This window comes from Lutra lutra, chromosome 1, assembly GCF_902655055.1.
Source record: "Lutra lutra chromosome 1, mLutLut1.2, whole genome shotgun sequence".
NCBI lineage: Eukaryota > Metazoa > Chordata > Mammalia > Carnivora > Mustelidae > Lutra > Lutra lutra.
In genome coordinates this window covers 180635567-180658056 of record NC_062278.1, presented here as the reverse complement: position 1 = coordinate 180658056, position 22490 = coordinate 180635567, and the positions used below count along the sequence as shown (strand labels likewise).

Here is a 22490-nt window from a genome sequence, read left to right as displayed (position 1 = left end):
ATACACACACACATATATAAAAGTGTTGCATTCTAAAGGATTGTCTGTGTACCCCATTTTAGAGATCATATACCTGTAACATAAAATAATGCAAGCCCTAATAATAAGAGATAATCCTTTATATTCATCCATGCTGTGCCCGCGCGCGCGCGCCCACGCGCGCACACACACACACACACACACACACACACACGGTGACGGGATTAATTACAAAGAACTTATATCCATGATTAATGGGAATGCTTTCTCAACCCAAGTCGAATGAAGCAGATGAGAGCTCAGCAGGCATATGCTGTTGCTGTGAGCATACAAATAAGTCTGATCAGTAGCTACAGTCTTCATGCCTAATGCCAAACAACAGTCTTGAAAATGCTCAGTGAGAGGGTGGCTAATTCAGCACGGGCACTGATCCCTGTTGTCATGGGTGCCCCTGAGAGTGTTAAAAAGGTGGAAGCCATTGGGAAAAGCCCCCTGCAGGGCCTGTATGACATGAATGGGTTTTGGAGAGACATCTCAGAGAGATTTAATATTGGACCTATAAACATGGCCCCCTGGCTATACAAATACCCGACGTGTGACATTCCTTATCCCTGGGATAGACAGAGGACGTTCTACATCACATCATTTAAGTTCAGCCTCACTCGGTGGGACAGGACATCAGCAGATCCCATTCTTAATCAACATGGGGAAATATTTCGTTTCTTCCTTTCCCTTTTGAATGACGGCTGTAACACACAGAAGATGCTGGACACAACAAAATGATGGTGATTTTCTGTGCTCCTCTAGTAAGGTCAAACTCTTCTGTTTGCCTGTAGAACTCAATAAATGCAGTAATACTCTAGCAATGTGTGCCATGGACCCACTGACTAGGAGCCATAGTAAATGTTGTTTTATGCATTGTTAGTCTTCCGTAAACAAATCTCTGTGTTACAATAATGCAAAAAATAATGGTGTCAAAAGTAGGCCTAAAGGGTTTGCAATGAGGTCACTAAACCAAAGTAGACAGGGCACAGTCTGTGCAGTGTGTCACTTGGTCAATTGGACAGCAGTCGGGACTATTCTTACACTTGCCAGGGTAGAATTTGTTTTTCAGTGTATTGGTGTGAAGTTCTCTGTGAAAGATTACAATCTGTTTATAACTTTTTGGCAACAGCTTTTGGATTAAGGCCAAAGATACTGTCAAATAATGCAAAGAAAGGGAATTGAATTGCTTGGATATTTTAACCATTCTTCTCTTTTGTAGAGCCAAAAATATTGTAGTTTTATAATTATCTTTAATTAGTAATTTCTACCAGAATGAGTTAGAATTACTGGATAGAATTTAGCTCTTCTGAATGATGCTCGTTAAGTTATGACAACTGGTATGCAAAACCAGTTCTTTGACTCTTTTGACTGTCCTTATGCTCGACAGAACGGCATCTGAAAAAAGGCTTATAAGCAATCTTTTAGGGATTGAGAGCCAATCCTCAAATCATCCAGGAATTAACAGTAAACGGATTATGTGTATTGGTTGAAACACTTCTCTTATTCCTTATGCTGATTTTTTAAAGAGATGAGAGCCTTGGAATTAGCACACCTGGATTAGAGCTGGTCTCTTGAATTGAAGGCTTATGTTAACTGTGTAATTCATTGAGTTCTGGTCTTGGAGAGAGCTTCCTGAGAGAGCACTCATCGTTTTAGGCTCTACTGTTCTATGTTGACACATTGGTTATAGCCTCAGACAAAAGCAAGTGGCTATTACGAAGAGCAGGTCATGGAGGAGTGCCAAGTAGAAAATTCCTGTGTACTGTGGCCTGTTGCAAAATACTTGAATTTGTGAGAGAAGACATGTCAGTAACTTTTTCAATGAGAAGTGTAATTATGTGACTGTTTTCTGCATCTCTGTCCTTTCTGCTTCATTCATTCATAGATAAGAATCTGTAGGATGTCTCTTTATAGCAACAGAATAGTGTTATTGTTCAGGCATTTGGGAAATTTTTTGGGGGGGTGGAGAGAAAGAAAAATTAAACCAATATTTTTTTAACTGAGAAAAGATAAACATGAATTTAAAAGTGTTTTTAAAAAAATTTTTAAAGGAATATTTATTTATTTTAGAAAGAAAGCATGGGTGTGTGCAAGCGGTGGGGGGGTGCAGGGAGGAGAGGGAGAGAGAGAATCCTCAAGCAGAGTCCCAGCTGAGCATGGACCTCTATACAGAGCTCCATCCCAGGACCCTGAGATCATGACCTGAGTCAAAATCAAGAGTCAGCCACTTAACGGACTGAGCTACCCAGGAGCCCCTAAAAGTGGTCTTTTTTTTTTTTTTTTTGATGGAAATTATCTCCATAATTACAACTTTCAAATCTATCTCTAGGTACTCTAAAACTGCAAACAATGACCCTGTCTTAATACTGCAGACATACCCTAGTGCAACTTAAGGGGAACTTAACTTACCGGTAAGGATGTTTTTCTTAATGAAATCTTGCCATTTGCAACAACATGGATGGAACTAGAGGGTATTATGCTTAGCAAAATAAGTCAATCAGAGAAAGACAACTATCATATGATCTCCCTGATAGGAAGAAGTGGAGATGCAATGTGGGGGGTTGGGGGGTAGGAAAAGAAAAAATGAAAGAAGGTGGGATTGGGAGGGAGACAAACCATAAAAGACTTAATCTCAAAAAACAGACTGAGGGTTGCTGGGGGGCGGGGGGACGGGAGAGGGTGGTGGGGATATGGACATTGGGGAGGGTATGTGCTATGATGAGTACCGTGAAATGTGTAAACCTGGCGACTCACAGACCTGTACCCCTGGGGATAAAAATACATTATATGTTTATTAAAAAAATAAATTTAATTAAAAAGGGATGTTTTTCTTAATTATTTGCTTTATGCATTTTTGAATGCATTTAATTATTGCAAAGCATGATAGAAGAGTGTAGCCAGAGGGAGGGACAGAGGGTATGGACAGGTATACAACATGTGAGGATGGTGGTGGTTGTTGTTAAGGTTCATTAAAATGCTGGCTTATTTTTGAAAGGGCAAAATCCTTAACTAAAAGTTATTTTTCAGTGAGCTGACCTCTTGGCATATTTGAAGGTTGAATCCTGGTATTTACCTAAACATCATTTTTTATAGAAAATGAATTTCACCATTGGGATCTGAGAAGGTCGGCTTCTTAGGAGGCTCGAAGTTTTAGTGAGAAAACCTGTATTTTCATCGGTCAAACAGAGCTCACCCCTTCATGGTCCAAAGGGTTCAGCTTTAGTAACTGTCCCTTGGATTTGGATCAATGTGAAATCTGACCTGAATCCTCCTTTGGAGTTTTTTTGTTTTGTTTTCCAAATTCTTTGTGCAGTACCAGGCTGAATTATAACTAATTTCAAAGAGTTTGGAAGAGTGAGAAAAATCCACTTTCCAAGGCCAGACAAACAGCGATGTGGTTATAGGGAAGCTATTTCAGCCCTTTTAAACCTCCATTTCTAGTTTATAAAACTGAAATAATAATAATTATAATTGCCTATAGGTACAGGTTAAGTTGGATTATTTTGGTAACACTTAGTAGCACTGTGGTTAGTCCATAATATTGTTTGGTAAATGTCAATAATTAGTATCATTACAAGTTTTTAAAGACAAAGTGATTCAAGAAAAAAGGTAATTTTTTCCCCAAATGACATGAATGAAAGAATAATATTCTTATTTTCTTGAGAGCACATATCATTACTAATAGACTGTATACTCCTGAAGAATTAAGGTATTATCTGGTGTATGCAGAATCTTTCTATATGCTGGCTGTAAACTAGGATCTTAGTAACTATGAAATAAGGAAGAAACAGGTGAAAATAATGTGGAAACAGATGAAAATACCTTGACTCTGAGTCCGTGTTAGCATACTTATTGCCTGGTAACCAGGAGGAGCTTTCCAAATGAATGGAGGGCTACTCCAAGAGTAAGTCTATGAGGGAACTCTGTGTGTGTGTGCTTTGAATAAATATGGTCTCTTTGTCTCATGCACTGGAGTGGTTTTGTCCTTCCACTATATTTAGATCCTTCCTTTGGGTCTGGCTCCAAGAGGGCTACCCTGCACGGGGTTTCCAATTCTGTTTGATCTGCAGGTCTACTAGATGATTAAAAAGCATTTCCAATATACACTCATATTCTTAGAGAAAACCTTTCTTGAAATCTGATTAATCAGATCTTTTGATGATGATTGGTAATGAGGGGTACATTGTTGTGTTAAAACACTACATGATCTCATCCTAAATAAATTTCTAATTCACAAGAAACCTACATAAGTCTTTTCAGAAATTAAAGGATGAAATATAATGTCTAAGGCATAAATTTTTTTAAAAAGTTGTTATACTATACTATGAGAAATCTTAATTGTGGTTGTGTCATGATGTAATAATTGCGTCTTTTGACATCATGAAAATGGATGGCAACCCGCAAAACATCTGTTTACTCTTAACAGTTCACTCCTTATTTTATTGAAATACATTTGTTTTCTTGTGTTTTTCTTTTTTCTTTTTTTTTTTTTTTTAAAGATTTTATTTATTTACTTGACAGAGAGAGATCACAAGTAGACGGAGAGGAAGGCAGAGAGAGAGAGAGAGGGAAGCAGGCTTCTCGCTGAGCAGAGAGCCCGATGCGGGACTCGATCCCAGGACCCTGAGATCATGACCTGAGCCGAAGGCAGCGGCTTAACCCACTGAGCCACCCAGGCGCCCCTCTTGTGTTTTTCTTGATGACTGGTCAAATTATTACTTAGTTCTACAAAATCAATTCTCTTGCCATCAGTTTTCTTTGGGGTGTTTGAGAAATTCAGCTTTTGTATTTTCCAGGAAGCGTTTATGGAGTCGTAGTCCTTGGACATCTCCTCTCCCCTTCCACACACATTCAAGCACCAATTTTCTTCTGAAAATTTTTCATTTGGAGTCCTCCCCTCCCTTCCAAAGAGCCTCTCAAAAATTAAAAAAAAAAAAAAAAAGTGAAATGATTTCCAGGGCTCTGATTAGACTGTAATATATGAATATGAATTTTTTCCTTTTTATTGTTTTTCAACACCCAGATTTATTTGAATTTGTTCATAGCACAATCTACAATTTAAGTGTTAGAAATTTTATGAGTTTGAGTTTGTGCATAGCAGATTAAGTTCACCTATGCATTTCAGTTGTATCTATATATAATTTATCCAAAGATAATATTATCCATATATCTTAACAGAAGGCTTAAGCAGTTGAATGACAGAGACTGTATTTTTGAAGCAGAAGGTCACACAAAAAATATGGGCTTTGTTAAATATGGTGTGTCACCTTGGGTCACCTGCTGAGACTGGTTGATGGTGCTTATCTCTACACACTGCTCCTCCCACTGATTTATGGGCTCCGGTGGGTTCTATTATATCAGAGACTAGGCTGCATGCCCTAGGAGGTAAGAGAGAGAGTAGTGTTTTAATTCGTTTTAGCAAAGTGCTATTATGTGAGAGAAGATTATAGCTGCCTCCCCTTGCTGGCCTGTGAAATTTCCATAAAGGTGTTGATTATTTTCCAGTGGCATCCAGATCCACTGTCAGAGACCACTCACATGTTTAGTTATGTCAGGGCTTGGCTCCTATACTCTGGAGAGGACAAGATATAACAACCTTTCATTTTTGAAATGTTCTCAGTGCAGTGTGCTATAGACACTGCATATGGTGGTGAATTATCTGTCGGCTTGACGGAGGCTAAGGGATTCCCAGACATCTGGTACAACATTATTTTTGGGTGTGTCTGTGAGTCAGTTTCTGTAGGACATTAGCCTTTTGAATTGGTAGGCTGAATAAAGAAGCTCTCCCTCACCAATTTGAGTAGTCACCATCCAATTCATTGAGGACCTGAGTAGAACAAAAAGGCAGAAGAAACGTGAATTTGTTCTCTGAGCCAGGTTGCCCCTCTTCTGCTCTATCTTGGTTCTTGAGCCTTTGGAATCATATTGAATTGCACCACTGGCTTTGCTGGTTCTCTAGCTTGTAGACAACAGATCATGGGATTTCTCAGCTTCCATATCATGTGAGCCAACTCCTTTATATAATAAATTTCTTTGTATCTATCTATCTGTATGTCTTGTTTGTCATGTTTCTCTGGAGAACCCTATTACCGTGCACAAATGCAACTCACTTGACTGATCCTACCTCTGTCTTGTTTTAATTGTGTTTATATGCCCTCAGCTCAGTTGCAATTAACTGTTTACATATTTGTCTTATGAATAGGTCTTTGAGGGCAGTGTCCAGTTCAAATACATATTTGCATTGTTAACCCTGAACATTGAACCCAGCATGTACTAGATGCTTTATAAAGATGGGGACAGAAAGAAAGGAGAGGAAGAATGAAGGGAGGGTAACATTATCCTGATAGATTGCTCCTGGGACATTTTTTTTCCCCCAATTTCTTTTTAAAAAATTTTTATTTGTTTACATTTTATTTTATTTACATTCAATTAATTAACATATATGTATTATTAGTTTCAGAGATAGAGTTCAGTGTTTCATCAGTTGTGTATAATACCATGTGCCCATTACATCACATGCCCTCCTTAATGCGCACCACCCAGTTGCCCCATTCCCCCATCCTTCTCCTCTCCAGGAATACTCAGTTTGTTTCCTGTGATTGAGTCTCTTTTGGTTTGTCTCCCTCTCTGATTTCATCTTGTTTTATTTTTCCCTCTCTTCCTCTATGATACTCTGTTTTGTTTCTTAAATTCTACATCATGTAATTGTCTTTCTCTGACTGACTTACTTCAATTAGCATAATACCCTCTAGTTCCATCCACGTCGTTGCAAATGGTTTGCAAATGGTAAGATTTCATTTTTTTTGCAGGCTGAGTAATGTTCCTGTGTGAGTGTGTTTGTGTGTGCTTATACATACGTATACATACCACTTCTTTACCCATTCATCTGTGGGTGGACATCTGGGCTCTTTCTGTAGTTTGGCTATTGTGGACATTGCTGCTATAAACATTGGGGGGTGGTGCTCTTTTGGATCATTACATTTGTATCTTTTGGGTAAATACCCAGTAGTGCGATTGCTGGGTCATAAGGTAGCTCTATTTTTAACTTTATGAGGAACCTCTATGCTGTTTTCCAGAGCGGTTGTACGTACCAGCTTGTGTTCCTGTCAGCAATGTAGGAAGGGTTCCCCTTTCTCCACATCCTCACCAACATTCATAGTCTCCTGTCTTGTTACTTTTAGTTACTTTGACCGATGCGAGGTGGTATCTCATTGTGGTTTTGATTTGTATTTCCCCGATGCTGAGTGATGTTGAACAGTTTTTCATGTGTTTGTTGGGCATTTGTATGTCTTCTTTGGAGAAATGTCTGTTCATGTCTTCTGCCCGTTTCTTGACTGGATTATTTGGTTTTGAGTGTTGAGTTTGGTAAGTTCTTTATAGATTTTTGATACTAACCCTTTATTTGATAACACATTACAAATTATCTTCTCCCATTCTGTTGGTTTTCTTTTATTTTTATTGACTGTTTATTCACTGTGCAAAGCTTTTTATCTTGATGAAGTCCCAGGAGCTCATTTTTGCTTTTGTTTCCATTGCCTTTGGAGACGTGTCTAGCCAGAAGTTGCTGTGGCTAAGGTCAAAGAGGTTGCTGCTTGTGTTCTCTTCTAGGATTTTGATGGATTCCTGTCTCACATTTAGGTCTTTTCATCCATTTTGAGTTTATTTTTGTGTATGGTTTAAGGAAATGGTCCAGTTACAATCTTCTTCTTCTTTTTCTTCTTCTTTTTTAAGATTTTATTTATTTGACAGAGATCACAAGTAGGCAGAGAGGCAGGCAGAGAGAGGGAGGGGGAAGCAGGCTCCCTGCTGAGCAGAGAGCCTGAAGTGGGGCTCAATCCCAGGACCCTGGGATCATGACCTGAGCTACCCAGGAGCCCCCAGTTTCATTCTTCTACATCTGGCTGCTTTGGGCACCTTCTATGCTAAATTCCAGGCTTGCTTTTCTAGGTTCTATAATGTAGACAATCATCTTAGGAGTTTCTAGTCTCAGACTTGGTTTCTGATAAATTTTAATGTCCCCTTAAGTCTCCTCTCTCTGATTTCCTTACCTGGCTAAGTGGGACCTGGTCTCATCATTGGCATATGGCTAATTCACTTTAGGACCACTAGGAAGTAGAAGCATGAGGTTTTATGGAAAGAGTATTCTGCAAAATGGAAATCTCTCTCAAGAAAGTCTAAGTGGTAAGGCACTTAGTCGGTTAAGTATCTAATCCTTGATTTCGGCATAGGTCATGATCTCAGGGTCATGAGATCAAGCCCCAATTCAGAAGTCCAAGTATGATTGAGATCCTCTGTCCCTCTCCTCCTCCCCTTGCTCACACTCTTTTAAATTAATTAATTAACTAATTAATTAATTAATTATATCTTTAAAAAAAGCCTAAGTGGAAGATAAGTAAAATTAACTTCTTCAGAAAAAAGTTCTCTTCTTTTGCATAATTACGTGTTAATTTCTCAGCATCTTTTGAAATGGGATATTCAAAAGTGATAAGATCCCATTAGATGCTAGAATATTTTGCATAAATAATGTTTCATGTTTCAAAATGATACTAAACGTATCCTTTTTCTTTTCTTTTTTTTGTCCCCCCCCTTTCTTTACAATGATATAATCAGAACTAACTCTGTGCCCTTGTCCAGAATTAATCATCCCTAGCCATATTTGATGTTTACACCTTTTAAATATTTATGAGCTGTTATGTTCCTTTTTTGTTGTTTACCCACTCTGGGACATTTAGAAGCCTTACATTTCTTCCTTAGCCAAGCACTCCATTCCCTTCATCATTCTCTTGGCTGTTCTTTGGACCATCTCCAATATGCATACATAATTTCAGTATTGAGGTGCCAAAAATACGTTTGTTTCAACTGGAGTCTTATTGGATTTGCTTTCACTCAAATCATGTACACAAATAAATGTGATCTCCAAGGGAGGAAAACTCAGTGAGGGTTCCAAAGGGAAGCTAGGATATATAGATAAGCTGTTAAAATGCTTTAGGAAGATTTTAAGTCACTAGGGAAATGGCACCTGAAAATCAAATGATCACAGAATGAACAGTGTGTGGAAAATTCTGTTTGTAAGCCCAGGTCTGTGATCCTTTTGCAGATTTTTGTTGTAACTGCGAGCCTGTTGGTTTTTAAGATTTTGATGGGGTTGGATTCAGTCTTACAGCCATTTCTTAATTTTTAAATTTACTGTTTCCCTCTCAGTAATTTCAGAAGGCAGAGTCCTTTATCAGTAGGAAAACAGTCACTATTTCATTGCAGAGGGAAGACTGAAGTAAAATGACCATTCTCATATTCAAGACAAAGAGACACTGAAACCCAGGACAACTTGCATGATCTTTTTAATAAATGGACACTTTGGATCTTATATTGTTATTTAAAAGGATTCAAGTAGTAACATGACACACTGCACAAATAAGATATCCATGAAATTATGTAGTGCAACCAAACAAATGACTTACAGTGAAATCCATTGAGGAGAGAAAATTGTGTTTTCTCAACAAAATGCCCTTTTTGCCCTAAGGCAATTCATGTTGGGGGAAAATATCATGTATAACATTGACACAAATCATAGGCATCTCCCCCTAAACAGCATTTTTTTTATTGAACTGCACACGTTTGCAAATATTTGAGGCCTCAGAGAAGAAACAAACCAATGACATACATCACTGCTATCACCGGCTGAACTGGGGAGGGCAGCGGGAGCAGACACATTTGAGAGCCCAGTGATGAAGCTGAGAATCAAGAAGTAAATCAGAGGTTCTGATCAAAGGCTAATTTAGCCCATCATAAATGATCCTACAGTGGAAGGAAGCCTCATGCACAACAGATCAAAAATTAGTGCCTCTACATACACCACAACACTCACTGCAAAGAGGCAAGAGAAAGCAGGAGAAGGAAGGGGAAGGAAGAAATACATCAAAGCATCTTAAGCATCCTGTGCAATATAGTCTCCCTTTCTTGGTACAGCATACGTTGCTGCTCTAAACATGGGGGCCAGGTGCCCCTTCGGATCACTCCATTTGTATCTTCGGGGGAAAATACCCAGTAGTGCATTTGCTGGGTCATAGGGTAGAGCTCTATTTTCAAGTTCTTGAGGAACCTCCACCCTGTTTTCCAGAGTGGCTGCACCAGCTTGCATTCCCCCCAACAGTATGAGAGGGTTCCCCTTTTTCCGCATCCTCACCAACATCTGTTGTTTTCTGACTTGTTAATTTTAGCCATTTTGACTGGTATGAGGTGGTATCTCATTGTGGTTTTAATTTGTACTGGGGAAGTGGGCTTGGAAGATAAATACAGTTCCACTTTTTAGCAACTTGACTTGCATTTCTTTAATCCACATTTTAGAAGTTTCTGTTATCTTGATTAAATATTATAGCACACATTTCTTCTGCTAAAAGGCCTTTAAAGTGTTTCGGTGGGACATTTAATTTCCCATTATGGCTGGTTTCTCAAATCATTCCCTTTGTAATTGTCACAATTTTACAGTCCTATTTAAAATGAATTTAGTTTTCCAACTAAAAATATCAAGCTGAGTTAGGAATTGAAATCTAAGGACTGTAAAATAAAATGATAAAAAATGAGGTTTCAAGCCGAAGTTTTCAACCATTACATCTAGAAAGACCACGAAGAAAGTGTTTTCTACTTCCCTTATTAAATACTTAAGAATTCTTCTAAAGTTATTTTGGTCAAAATAAAATTTTATAAAATTTCTAAATCCAGAAAGGGGAAAATGATTTATTTTATACCTTGTTAGTTATTTAAATATGTAAATACTTGTTTTGATTGGGACATCTTTACACTTCATTTAAATTACAGTCGTTTCAGCTTTGCGAAGTTTATTATTGACCATATTTTGTTAAATGTTTAATCTTTTTTGTAGTGTCACAGATGAAGAAAGAATACAGATGTGTATTTTTTCTATTTGGTATTTTAAAACCTCACTGCTTTGTTTTGCTTGATTAACAGTCTAAGTGCTTTCATGTTTATCTATATCTTACCCTTAAGGGATACGTATTAAATGAATTAACTAGGTAGCCTAAGTGCTCCTGTCACCACACTACAGGTTAGAAAATGGAGATGTGGACCTACTCAAGGTCAACTGCATATTTATTGAATTGGAATTTCATTTTCTTCCCCCCAAATTTTGGACTAGTACACACTTCACAGTGCCTCACAGGTTTTCAAATGTACTCTAGACCCCACTCAACTGAGAGGAAGCATGCAAACCCCGACATGAATTAGGTTTGGTTAAATTGGTCAATCATTATCTGATTGGTTTCAAGGATTGTAGCAATAAATAGTATTTCACGTTGATTTCCCTTGCTATTTTTTTCCTCACAATATTTCCCATTTAGTCAGCCTCTGTATGGATATGCTTTTCATTTGTGAGTGCCCAATTAATCATGCCTTCATGTTGGTTGGATGACCGATTAGCATGGATTAATTAAGGTAATGAAATAATTAGAGTTATTATGATATAACTATATAGTCACCACCATTAGTATGGCCTAATTATCCAGTGGTTATGAGTGTGTGGTTTGGAGATCTGATTTAAGTGGGCTTGAATTTGACCTTCAGTATATATACTATTAATGGGTGCTCTTGCAAGTTAATCTCCTCAAGCCTTAGTTTTTTCATCAGTAAAGAGGAGATGATAATACTTAGAGTTTGTTTTTTAGTAGATAAATTATTTAACTGTATTAAATTTTATATATGGTAAAAGCTCCGTAGTTATTACTAACATTACCGTTATTGCCCTGGTCATAAGGGGGTATATATATCAAATTATGAGGCAGGCATGTTTCCATAGCCCCATAGTCTAGAGGTGGGACAGGTAATGCAAATTTGGTCATGAGGAGTTTTTCGCTGGAGATTTAGTAAACTCAAGCTGGAGTAACAGCTGGTCACAGCAAATGATGCCGCATACAAGCAAGACAGAAACAACAGTAAAGCAAGATAACTTTGATGGTGTTTGGGTTCCTGAATCCAGAGGTCCCTCTGCTTTTCCTCTAGTTTTTGTTTGTAGGCCAATAAATTCTGCTTAATGAAGTTAGTTTGTTTTGGATTTTTGTGACCCACTAATGGAATCCAATAATACAGTATTTTAAGAAACACATTTCTTCATCCTTCAGTTAATATTTAATACTCCCAGCAGTCTTATTACTTTTTATTTACATGCTTATTTTCTCTCTTCCCCTTACTAAAATGTAAGCTCGATTTGGACAAAAACTTGTAACATTTTTCTTCAGGTATTAGAAAATCCCTACCAGGGGCTCCTGGGTGGCTCAGTGGGTTAAAGCCGCTGCCTTTGGCTCAGGTCATGATCTCAGGGTCCTGGGATCGAGCCTTGCATGGGGCTCTCTGCTCAGCGGGGAGCCTGCTTCTTCCTCTCTCTCTGCCTGCCTCTCTGCCTGCTTGTGATCTCTCTCTGTCAAATAAATAAATAAAATCTTTAAAAAAAAAAAAGAAAGAAAATCCCTGCCACCTCGTAGGTGCTCAGTAATTATCAGGTGAGTGAATGGATGAAGGGAGAAAGGAAGGAATAGTCTTGGAAAAAAAAAAATGCTCTCTGATCAAAATCATATCCATATCCTTTCCTGAATAGATTAAGTATTGATGCAATTTTAACATTTTTTGAGAACTTTACGTTGAGCCAGTCATCATGCTGGATATCGTATACATTTTAAGGTTGTTAGTATCATCCCCATTTTACAGAGGAGAAAACGGAGGGACAGTGAGATAAAGTCACAGTGGTATACTCTGTAATGTCCTGTCCCAATCAGTCTTTGAGAACCAGTTGCTCCCCATCCTGCTTGGAACGCTGCTAGCAGCTATTCCTCACAAGTCACCTCCCAACCCATCAGGTTGCCTCCATTGAAGAGAGTACTCCCTTGTTCAAGGTCATGTCTCCTTTCTAGGGCAGCTCACATCTAAGGTCTGGTGTGGAGTCCCAACTCAGGACGGCTGTAAGGATCATGCCCACCCCAGAACTCCCTGTAAGGTAGGCTGAGACCTCTCTTGACTCTGTATTACAACTGTACTTCTCCCTTTTGTCCAGTTCACCTTCCTTCCTATCTGTTCCCCATCTTTGATCTCCAATCCCTCATTAACAGACCAGGGTGTGCTTCTCAGGGAGACCAGCCTGCTGTGGTGACTTGTGATAATCCCTGCCCCAGCTCATGAGGAGGCCTGTCTCTGAGGACATAAAGTGGGGTGAGACCTGTCAGAGCTGGGAGAAGTTGAGCTCTGCAGTCTGAGTGGAGAAAGGGCTAGGCCTTCTCTAGGGTCTTGAGGATGACAACTATAGCTGGAACACAGGGAGCTGGAAGGAAAGAGGCCTGAGCAGGTGGTGGGCACCACACCATGCAGGGCTGTATAGAACATGCAAAGAAGTTAGACTTGTATTTTTAATTGTTTCTGCTCTTCTTTCTGCTCATGCACCAACATCTGCCTACTGCTGTCTCTAGCTACAATGGGTCTGCCCTTTGGGGCCCATTTCTGCCCTCTGAAATTTTACCAGAATTTTTTTTTTCCTTTCAGAACGCTATTCATAGACCCTTTCATTCTTAACCTTCTCACTGGCTTCCTACTATAATTACGGTCTCAAGAAGCAGTTGTTTTCTGGGAAAAAGGATGTTTTGAACTACTTGTTTTGACTTAGTTAATTGTGTATAGTTTAAAAAATTCTTTCTTTATCCACTGAAAAGACTACAGTTCTGGTTGTTATGATTCAAAGGCAGCAGGGAAGATTTCCTAGAGTTTCATATGGTTGTGAAAACATTTGCAGACATTTTCAATGATCATGGTTTATACCACATTGATTTACAATGTGGGGTCATTTAAGTGGCCCTTGAAATTCAGTAACTTCTAGGTCATAGAGGAGCACAGATGAGTACCATACCATCTTTGTGTTTGGTAACCGGTGGGTTGTGTATGTATGTGTGTGTGCATGTGTGTGTGTATACACACTATCTTGATATCCTGTCTGGAAGAAGTCTAAATGCTAAGGGTTTTCATTTATTTGGGCAAGTGTGGAAGTGTGGTAGAAGCAACATGGTATCTGCTGTCTGGAAGATGCAGAGATAAAGGGATCATACATGTGCTGCAAACCTTCTTTTCTTTCTTTCTTTCTTTCTTTCTTTCTTTTTTTTTTTATTTAAGATTTTATATATGTATTTGGCTCAAAGAGAGACACAGAGAGAGGGCACAGGCCGGGGGATTGGCAGGCAGAGAGAGAAGCAGGCTCCCCGCTGAGCTGGGAGGCCAACACAGGGCTCGATCCCAGGACCCCAGGATTATGACCTGAGCCAAAGGCAGACACTTAACTGACTGAGCCCCCCAGGAACCCCCCAGGCCATATTTTCCTGCATGATTTTTCCACAGTGTTTCTCGACAACTTAGAACAATAGTTCTCAGCTTTGACTGCCTGTAATAATTACCAGTGGCACTTTTCAGATCTAAGGTTCTCTGGGACAATCTTACAAAACTGTAGCTGGAGCCCAGATAGCTATTTTGTGGTGGCAGTGGTGGTGGTGGTGGTGGTGGTGATGGTGGTGGTTGTTCTTTTCAACCTACACCTGTGATTCTTTTGGACTGTAAGGGTTGAGAAGCATGAGTCTGTTCAAATGTTTAAAAACAGGTGTCTGTGGGGGCACCTGGGTGGCTCAGAGGGTTAAAGCCTCTGCCTTCAGCTCAGGTCATGATCCCGGGGTCCTGGGATCAAGCCCCACATCGGGCTCTCTCCTTGGCGAGGAGCCTGCTTCCTCCTCTCTCTCTCTCTCTGCCTGCCTCTCTACCTACTTGTGATCTCTCGCTGTCAAATAAATAAATAAAATCTTAAAAAAAAAAAAAGGTGTCTGTGGATCAAGGAGGTTTCTTCCTTTGTCTACTGACACACTCACAACTTTCAAAATTCCAGAGATTCATGTTCTCATTTCCAAAAGAACGGTGAATTATCTATAATGACAAAGCAACCATTCATCAATAATGCTTTTGCCTCATTGCTTTCTTTGGGCTGCTGCTTAGAAGTAAAGACATGTCGAACAGAGGGAACAGGGTTCCAGACCTCTGTGTGTGTCTGTGTGTGCATGACGGAGAGAAGAACCCACAAAGGAGAAGCAGTATTCATGAATGCAATTAAAAATGCAGTGGAACTTTGATCAGTATTTTCTACCCTCGTTTTTTGTTCAACGTCCACATGAGCATGTCTCCTACTGGAGCATGTAATTCCAGCCATAAGCACAGCAAGGCAGAGCTGCTCCTTCTGCCGGATGTACGGTTGTTTCACAGCCCTGAGGGATAACTTCACGTGGAATTACAGTGAGCGGTCCTCCCTCGAGCTGCACAGTGCAGCACTCTGGCTTTGGATGTAGGGAAGAAGGCCTCAGAGCAGTGGTTTTCAACCAAGGGCGATTTTGTCTGTGAGGGGACATTTAGTAATATCTAGAGAACATTTTTGGTTGTCACAACTGGGGTGGGGAATGGGATTTTGCTACTGATATCTAATGATTAGAGACCTGTTTTCTGTGCACAGGACAGCCTCCTACAAAAAAGGAAGGATCCTTCCCAAAATGTCCATCATGCTGAGGTCAAGAAACCCTGGCTTATTTGTACTAGCTGTCTCGCCCCCATGACCCAATGTAATTATGGAGGTCAGGACAGGAACCTTGTCTGTTTTTTTGGTTTTGTGTTTCCAGTATCTAGAACAGCACATGGTACACAGTCATTGCTGAGTATATTTTTTGGATGACTGAATGAGCGAATTGTTTGAGCTGGACAACCTTGTATCACTGCCCTGGAATCTACGTGAATGGGAACTGCATTAGGAGCCAGAGTGAGTCTTGCCTATCTCTGTGGTTGTCGCTACATGGAAATTCTATTTCAAGGGGGGCCTAGGATATAGGTGATTAAAGATGTCTCTGTGGATTTTCCATGGTGCCTGCCATCCTCTAGTTTATTTTTACTTGAGGTTTTCCCTACTGGGTAGCTTCAGTGTCTTGAGGCTTTGTGTCCCTCTTAACATGGGACAGTATCTTTGATCAGTTCAGTATATCCTAAATTATGGGATAGATACCACTGATGAGATATAAGGTCATCAGAGGTATTCCACGATTGAATATCATTAAATAATGATATTCATTATTGACCTAGTGTAAAGCAAACATTTATTTCATTTATATTTTTTTCTGGTACTTCAGGTTAAGTCAAAGGCTAGTTTTGTGCTCGCATGGTTTTATACATTTTTAACAATTTGCTGTATCTTTTCACGAAAAGAGTCCAGACCTCAAAATCTGGGAGTCCTCTGGTCACAATGTCTCTTTAAAACTTAATTGGCTACGTTTCATTGTATTTATTTTCATGTAAAATGGTGATGATTTCCCTTTTATAGTTGTGAGAGAACATACTATCTTAAGATATTTTTATTTAAGTAGGAAAGTCAGCTAAAAATCCACACAAGTAATGCATGTTTATGGAACACATCATGAGCATATCATTCAAAGGGATTGAGAAACATTGAAGTTGTTTCATTAATTCTGCTATCTCATCTTGGAAAAGATAGTTTTGGGGAACACCAAGAGCCTCAGAAAGAAGCAGCTTGTTCTAGGGGTGGGTGGACAGATTGGTGGGGGCCTCTTGGGAGATGACTAGGAATGCTAGAAGGGGGCAGCCCCCCAGGAGGGATCAAGTGCAGAAAGGACATGTAGGGCCCTTTGAAAGGCCACCTGCTGCTGACTTCTTCCCACGCGGCTGACTGTCCAGGCAGCACCGACGTCACTTCTGGTTCCAGAGGCCTGGGAGAGTGAGAGGGAGTATTGTTTCATAGGGGCAGTCAGTCTTTTTATTATGAATCATGGAACATGAATCGTGCGTCACAGGTTCTCGTAGCAGGCCTCCACGATCCTTCAGTGCCACCGTGCACTTGGGTCTTGAAGACCTTCGCACTACCACCCAGTGTGTGGTCACCAACCTTTACTTCCTCTTCTCGAATAAGGGAGGCGTCTTTCTCCTGAGGCTTTGGAGTTTATGTTTCTATAATTGCAAACCTGATGTTAGGAATTTGCATCTCTTTCTCTCCCTTTTGTCTTGTGGGACCACAGACAACAAAATCTCATCCTTTCCCTATGACCTTCAGTTGTTTGAAGAGAGGTTTTATGTCTTACTTGCGTCATCTGTTTCCAGGAAGACAGGAACATCCCTAGCTCTTTCAACTTTTCTCTCCGTGATTTAGTGCTAGTCCCTCCTCCCATCTTGAGAGCTTGCCTCTGAATAAGCTCACTTGGTCTGAATCAGTTTTAAATCCAAGCACTTAGACCTGGATACAGCTTAGGAGAGGTTTCCTGAGTGGAATAAAATAAAGCGTAACAATCACACCCTGGATTCTAGGTACCATACTTCTTTTACCTAGGCTCACCAAATTTTTGACAATTTCATCACATTGTTTGTTAACAAGCTCTTTCTTTCTCATACTACAGTTATGCCAAAACCTTCTTTATTTTAAACTTTTGGCAACAGCTTTCTAATAATGTGTGATTTGTGTTATGTGTGTTATGGAGTGGGGGCAGGGGAGGAGGTTAGGATAGGAATTCCAGGGACGTAGGGGAGAACTGCTAAGTACCAAGAGAAGTAGGAAATTTGAAAATATGAAATATTTGACACCAAGTTCAAGCTCGGCACAGATTGTATTTTTCCTTAGCCTGTGTAAAGGGAGTGTTTCTCCAGGTTTCGTCTCTGAGTCACTTAATATCAGCAGCATATTATCTGAGAGGCTTCGCCTGAGTACCACCCCCCCCACCCCACATGTTCTCTCATTCACCTTTGCTTGCCGTTGCTCTACTAGAATAGATTTCTATTCCTAGTTCTTATCACTATCTACATTTTATATATTTTTATTTATGGATTAAAACAGTTTATAAAAGCAGGGACTTTTTTTCACCACTATATTTGTAAGACTTAACACACAGCCTACTTGTCACAATGAGTTTACTAAATGAATAACTGAGTAAGTAAAAGAATGATTTGGATGTTAATTACATATGCAGATTCCTGGACCCCCCCCCCCCCCACTGTACCTCCCGAATTAGAATTTCTGACAGTGGGGTCCAGGACTGTAGGGATTCATCTGTATGCTAAAATTTTAGCATGGCTGTTTTTGCATAAGTTCACACAACATTCAGTACACCAGACCCAACAACACAGTATAAAGAGCACGTTTTTGAAATATTGAAAAATGGCCATCTACCTTTATATATTTGTTTTTTTAAGATTTTATTTATTTATTTATTTGACAAAGATCACAAATAGGCAGAGAGACAGGCAGAGAGAGAGAGGGGGAAGCAGGCTCCTTGCTGAGCAGAGAGCCTGATGTGGGGCTCCATCCTAGGACCTTGAGATCATGACCTAAGCTGAAGGTGCCCCACTGAGCCACCCAGGCGCCCCCTACCTTTACATTTTTAAAAGAAGACATGTCTCTATCAAGGCATTAGTATATGACCATTTAGATCTTAAATTTTAAGGCATTTGCATTTACTGAGCACTTGAGGACCACTACCTCCCAAACCATAACATTTGCTATAATGTAGGTTTGTTATTTAAAGAGATGGAAGAAACTTAGTAAAATCTTGGTTTGACTCCAAAGCCACCATACCTTGAGTGTTCATGCTAACTTCTTAAATCCCATTTCATTGCCAGTATGACATCAGAGATCTGTACATACGTGGATACTGCAGACTACTCTAGCTTACGGAACAAGTCCCAGGTAGATCATTTTAAAAAGTCACCTCATAGACACAGCTGGGCTCTCATTTGTGAAACTCGTTCTAAATGCTGATCTCAGAAATCCAATGCATAGTGGGAAGGAAAAAATCTGCTTTAAGCCTTTTCATGGAAAGAGAAATTCTTATTTTCTATAAACTTTATTACTAATAAAATAAGGGAGAAGAGCAATAAGAAACAAATAAGATTAAAAGAAAGCCAAAATGGTTTTTAAATTAAGTTATTCTTCTTAGACTTTTCTATGAGACAGCAGCAGCTCTGCAACCACCAGTTTATTGGAAGTCAGCCTGGGTTTTTTTGAGTTTGAGACAGTTTGAGAAGCCTTTCTGTCTGCCCCACTTTTTACTTATTAAATTAATTATACTTAATTTGTTTTTCAGAAGTAAATGAGAATCATATGAATGACGAGCTAAGCTGTTAAATCCCACAATGGTTTGGTCACTTAGATCTGTCTCCCAGATAGCTGGACAGGGGCACATTCTGTGTTTTTACCTTTGATCATTGTACAAAAAGAAAGTCCAATATTGCATAATATAAGCATAATGAAGAGAAAATTGTCTACACAATTACTCAGTGCAGCTGTCCACTGAAACACTGTCTGTTGAGCATGATGTTTACATAATTTTTACCTTCAGGTGAACTATTGGGTCTTAATGAAGTAAGGAGGAAGAGAAGCAGGGAGAAAGAGGAAGGAGAGGAAAGTAAGTAGGGAGGGAATAAGGAAAAGAGAGAAGGAGGGAAAAAGAAAGAGGAGGAAGAATACAATATTCAGAAAATGGTATTATTTTTCCTTCATGAAGCATCATGTGATAGGAAAAGCCAGTTACTACTAAAATTAAGCATTGAACTGAGGATAAAAAAATCATATTCCATCCTTGGATTTCATATTCAGTAGGTGTGTGCCTTCAAAAGATCACAAATTCATTGATTTCTTACTTGTAAAATATATGATTTGGAGTTAAATGATATTAAAGAAACATTCCATCCTTAAATCTCTGTGGCCCTTTGATTTTTAATATATCTGTCAAATTTGAAACACGATCAATAAAACATTTAAAATATAAGTCACAAAGTTAAGGGTTGGCTGTAAAGGAGCTAAATCAGTATTTATAAGAAGAAATAATTTTGAATAAAATGATAATAATTGTGAAGAACAATTATTGTTGTACTATAATTCAATCTTTAGTATTCTTTTTTACATCTGTCTTTTTTTTTTAAGTTTTTATTTATTTATTTGACAGAGAGATCACAAGTAGGCAGAGAGGCAGGCAGAGAGAGAGGAGGGGAAGCAGGCTCCCTGCTGAGGAGAGAGTCTGACTCGGGGCTCAATCCCAGGACCCTGGGACCATGACCTGAGCTGAAGGCAGAGGCTTTAACCCACTGAGCCACCCAGGAGCCCCTAATCTTTAGTATTTTAATAAGAAATTAAGCAATATATGTTATAAATAAATTCTTCAAGTCAGTAATTTAGTTTGAGAGTTTTAACAGCTTGAGTATATTCACAGCCAAAATCTATGGTAGATATGGGGCTGGTATCACGCATTTACTTATTTTTATTTTATTTTATTTTATAATTTTATTTTATTTATGTATTTTTTTTTAATTATGTACCCCAGTGTTCATAGCAGCAGTGTCCACAATAGCCAAACTGTGGATGGTATCATACATTCACATGCGAAGTGAAGGAGAGGTACAAGACAATAGGGAGTGGCCGAGACTGGAGTACTGGCGAAAACAGCCTCTTCCAAAACTGGAATGTTCTGTCAGCTCTGGAAGATTGGTGCCATGTGTCAAAGCAGGACTTGTCTTGTCAAACTTTCTACGTTTTTATTAATAAAAAGGACAGAAATTTGAATTTTATTGTCAATGCTCCTAGTGTTTAAGAAATGGAAGCTGGGGAGCCTGGGAGGCTCAGTTGGTTAGGCATCTGACTCTTGATTTCAGCTCAGGTCATGATCTCTGGGTTGTGGGATTGAGCCTCCAAGTCGGGCTCTGCACTGAGCAGGGAGTCTGCTTGCGAGTCTCTCTCTCTCTTCCTCTGCTCCTCCCCCTGCTTGCACTCTCTCTGTCTCTTTCTCTCTCTCTTAAAAAAAAAAAAAAAGGAGAAAGGAAGGAAAAGGCAGATAGAAAGGAAGTTAGGAAAGGAAAGGAAGGAAGAAAGAAAGGAAGAAGAAGGGAAGGAAAGAAGGAAAGGAAGAAAAGGAAGGAGGTAGGAAGGAAAGAAAGTAAGAAAGAAATGGAAGCTAATGGGACGCTTGGCTGGCTCAGTCGGAAGAGCTTGTGACTCAGTCTCACTGTTATGAGTTCAAGTCCCACGTTAGGTGTATAGATTTCTTAAAACAAACAAACTTAAAAAAAGGAAGGAAGGAAAAGGAGAGGAGAGGAAGAGGAAGGGAAAAGGAAAGGAAAGGAGAGGAAACTAATTTAAGGCTCCATAAAAGCCAGGATGCAAGCTAAACAAAAGGCACCTATGTGCAGTTTGTCACTTTTGGTTCTAGGGTCTGTGGAGGTGCCTTCTACTCATTCAGCTACCAGGTGAACTACTGTCAGTTGTCACCCTTAATGACAGCTTTGTAATGACCTCAGTTAGATATTTAAAGATTGGCTGTCCCTGTGGACTTCAGAATGACCGAGACGTGAAGATAGTATACATGCCATGCAAAGTGAAGGAAGTTTGGAGACTAGATTTTTTTTTTGCAGATTTCTCTGCTAAATGAGTTGCTACCAAGCAGAATCCAGAGGCTCTGGGACCTATGCTCCTTAGAACAGAAATGAGCTGCTCCATTAACCTGCTTCTGTCCACTCTAGTGCCTGGAGACTAATAGTGATTCATCACATGAACTTCTAGCCATCTGAAAGAGCTAATTCAGACTCATCCCCAGGGTGGTATTGATGCATTAAGAGGTTATGTCTCTTGGAGTAGTTAATAAAGGAAAAAAAAAAGGTAATAGACTTGCTGAACAGTTAACTGAAAATTTCTCATTTATACCATGATGGTTCTGAATTTTGCCAGCTACTTCTCTGTACCACTGTGTCATCTTTCTTGTTTGTTATTTTGTTTCTCTTAAGGAAGAATAATGTTAGAGGAAGGAAACGTTCATTTGTTACTGGAAACCTCCAATAATAAGATGTGCTACACAGAACATCATGAGAGGTCCCTTGTTTCCAGCTTGGATTTGTCACTGCTCCAAATCTCTCACACATCTATATATTTGTTTTTCTGTCTAGCTAAGATTTACTCACATAATTGGTTTATTGAGTCCATTTTCTCAAAGATGAGAATTATATGACATTTTTGATTTATGCATGTATTTGCTTTTCTGCATCTTTTGAATTTTTGCAGTTCTTGGAACATAGAGAATGTGCGCCACATTTGTGTTGGCTTAGTGGATGTCGAAAGAGTGATTTTAATGATGCCACATATTTTTTACTTTGTTCGTAGCTAAACATAGTTGTGTAAGGCACACCGTTTGAATGGATCCATGTGCAGTGCCAGATAGGGGTAGCACTAAGTGCTAATATTGATTTGGAAAGAGTGAGCTTTTCTTATGTGTTCCTTTCCAGCAATCATCTTATCTAAGATAGTATCAGTAGGCTGCACTATCACTGTGTAGGACAGAGTTGCAAAAATGCCCCCAGTTTTTTATTTTAGTTTTTTTCCCTTGGGTGCTTTGCTCTAGCTCTGTCATTCAGAC

The 22490-nt window shown here is 39.3% G+C and overlaps 1 protein-coding gene across 17 annotated transcripts in view; it reads left to right on the top strand.

Annotated features, from left to right (window-relative positions):
* CHL1 (cell adhesion molecule L1 like) overlaps positions 1 to 22490 on the top strand; it is a 211491-nt gene that overhangs the window by 45748 nt on the left and 143253 nt on the right. For 4 of the 17 annotated variants that reach the window (XM_047746634.1, XM_047746527.1, XM_047746645.1 and 1 more), the window contains exons 2-3: positions 2354 to 2435; positions 12942 to 13024. The exons of 9 other annotated variants lie outside the window; for them this stretch is intronic. The gene's annotated coding sequence lies outside the window, so the exon portion shown is untranslated. Of the gene's footprint in view, positions 1 to 2353; positions 2436 to 12941; positions 13025 to 22490 lie in introns of those variants that run through there. 4 more of the 17 variants (XM_047746560.1, XM_047746550.1, XM_047746540.1 and 1 more) reach the window with 1 other exon arrangement.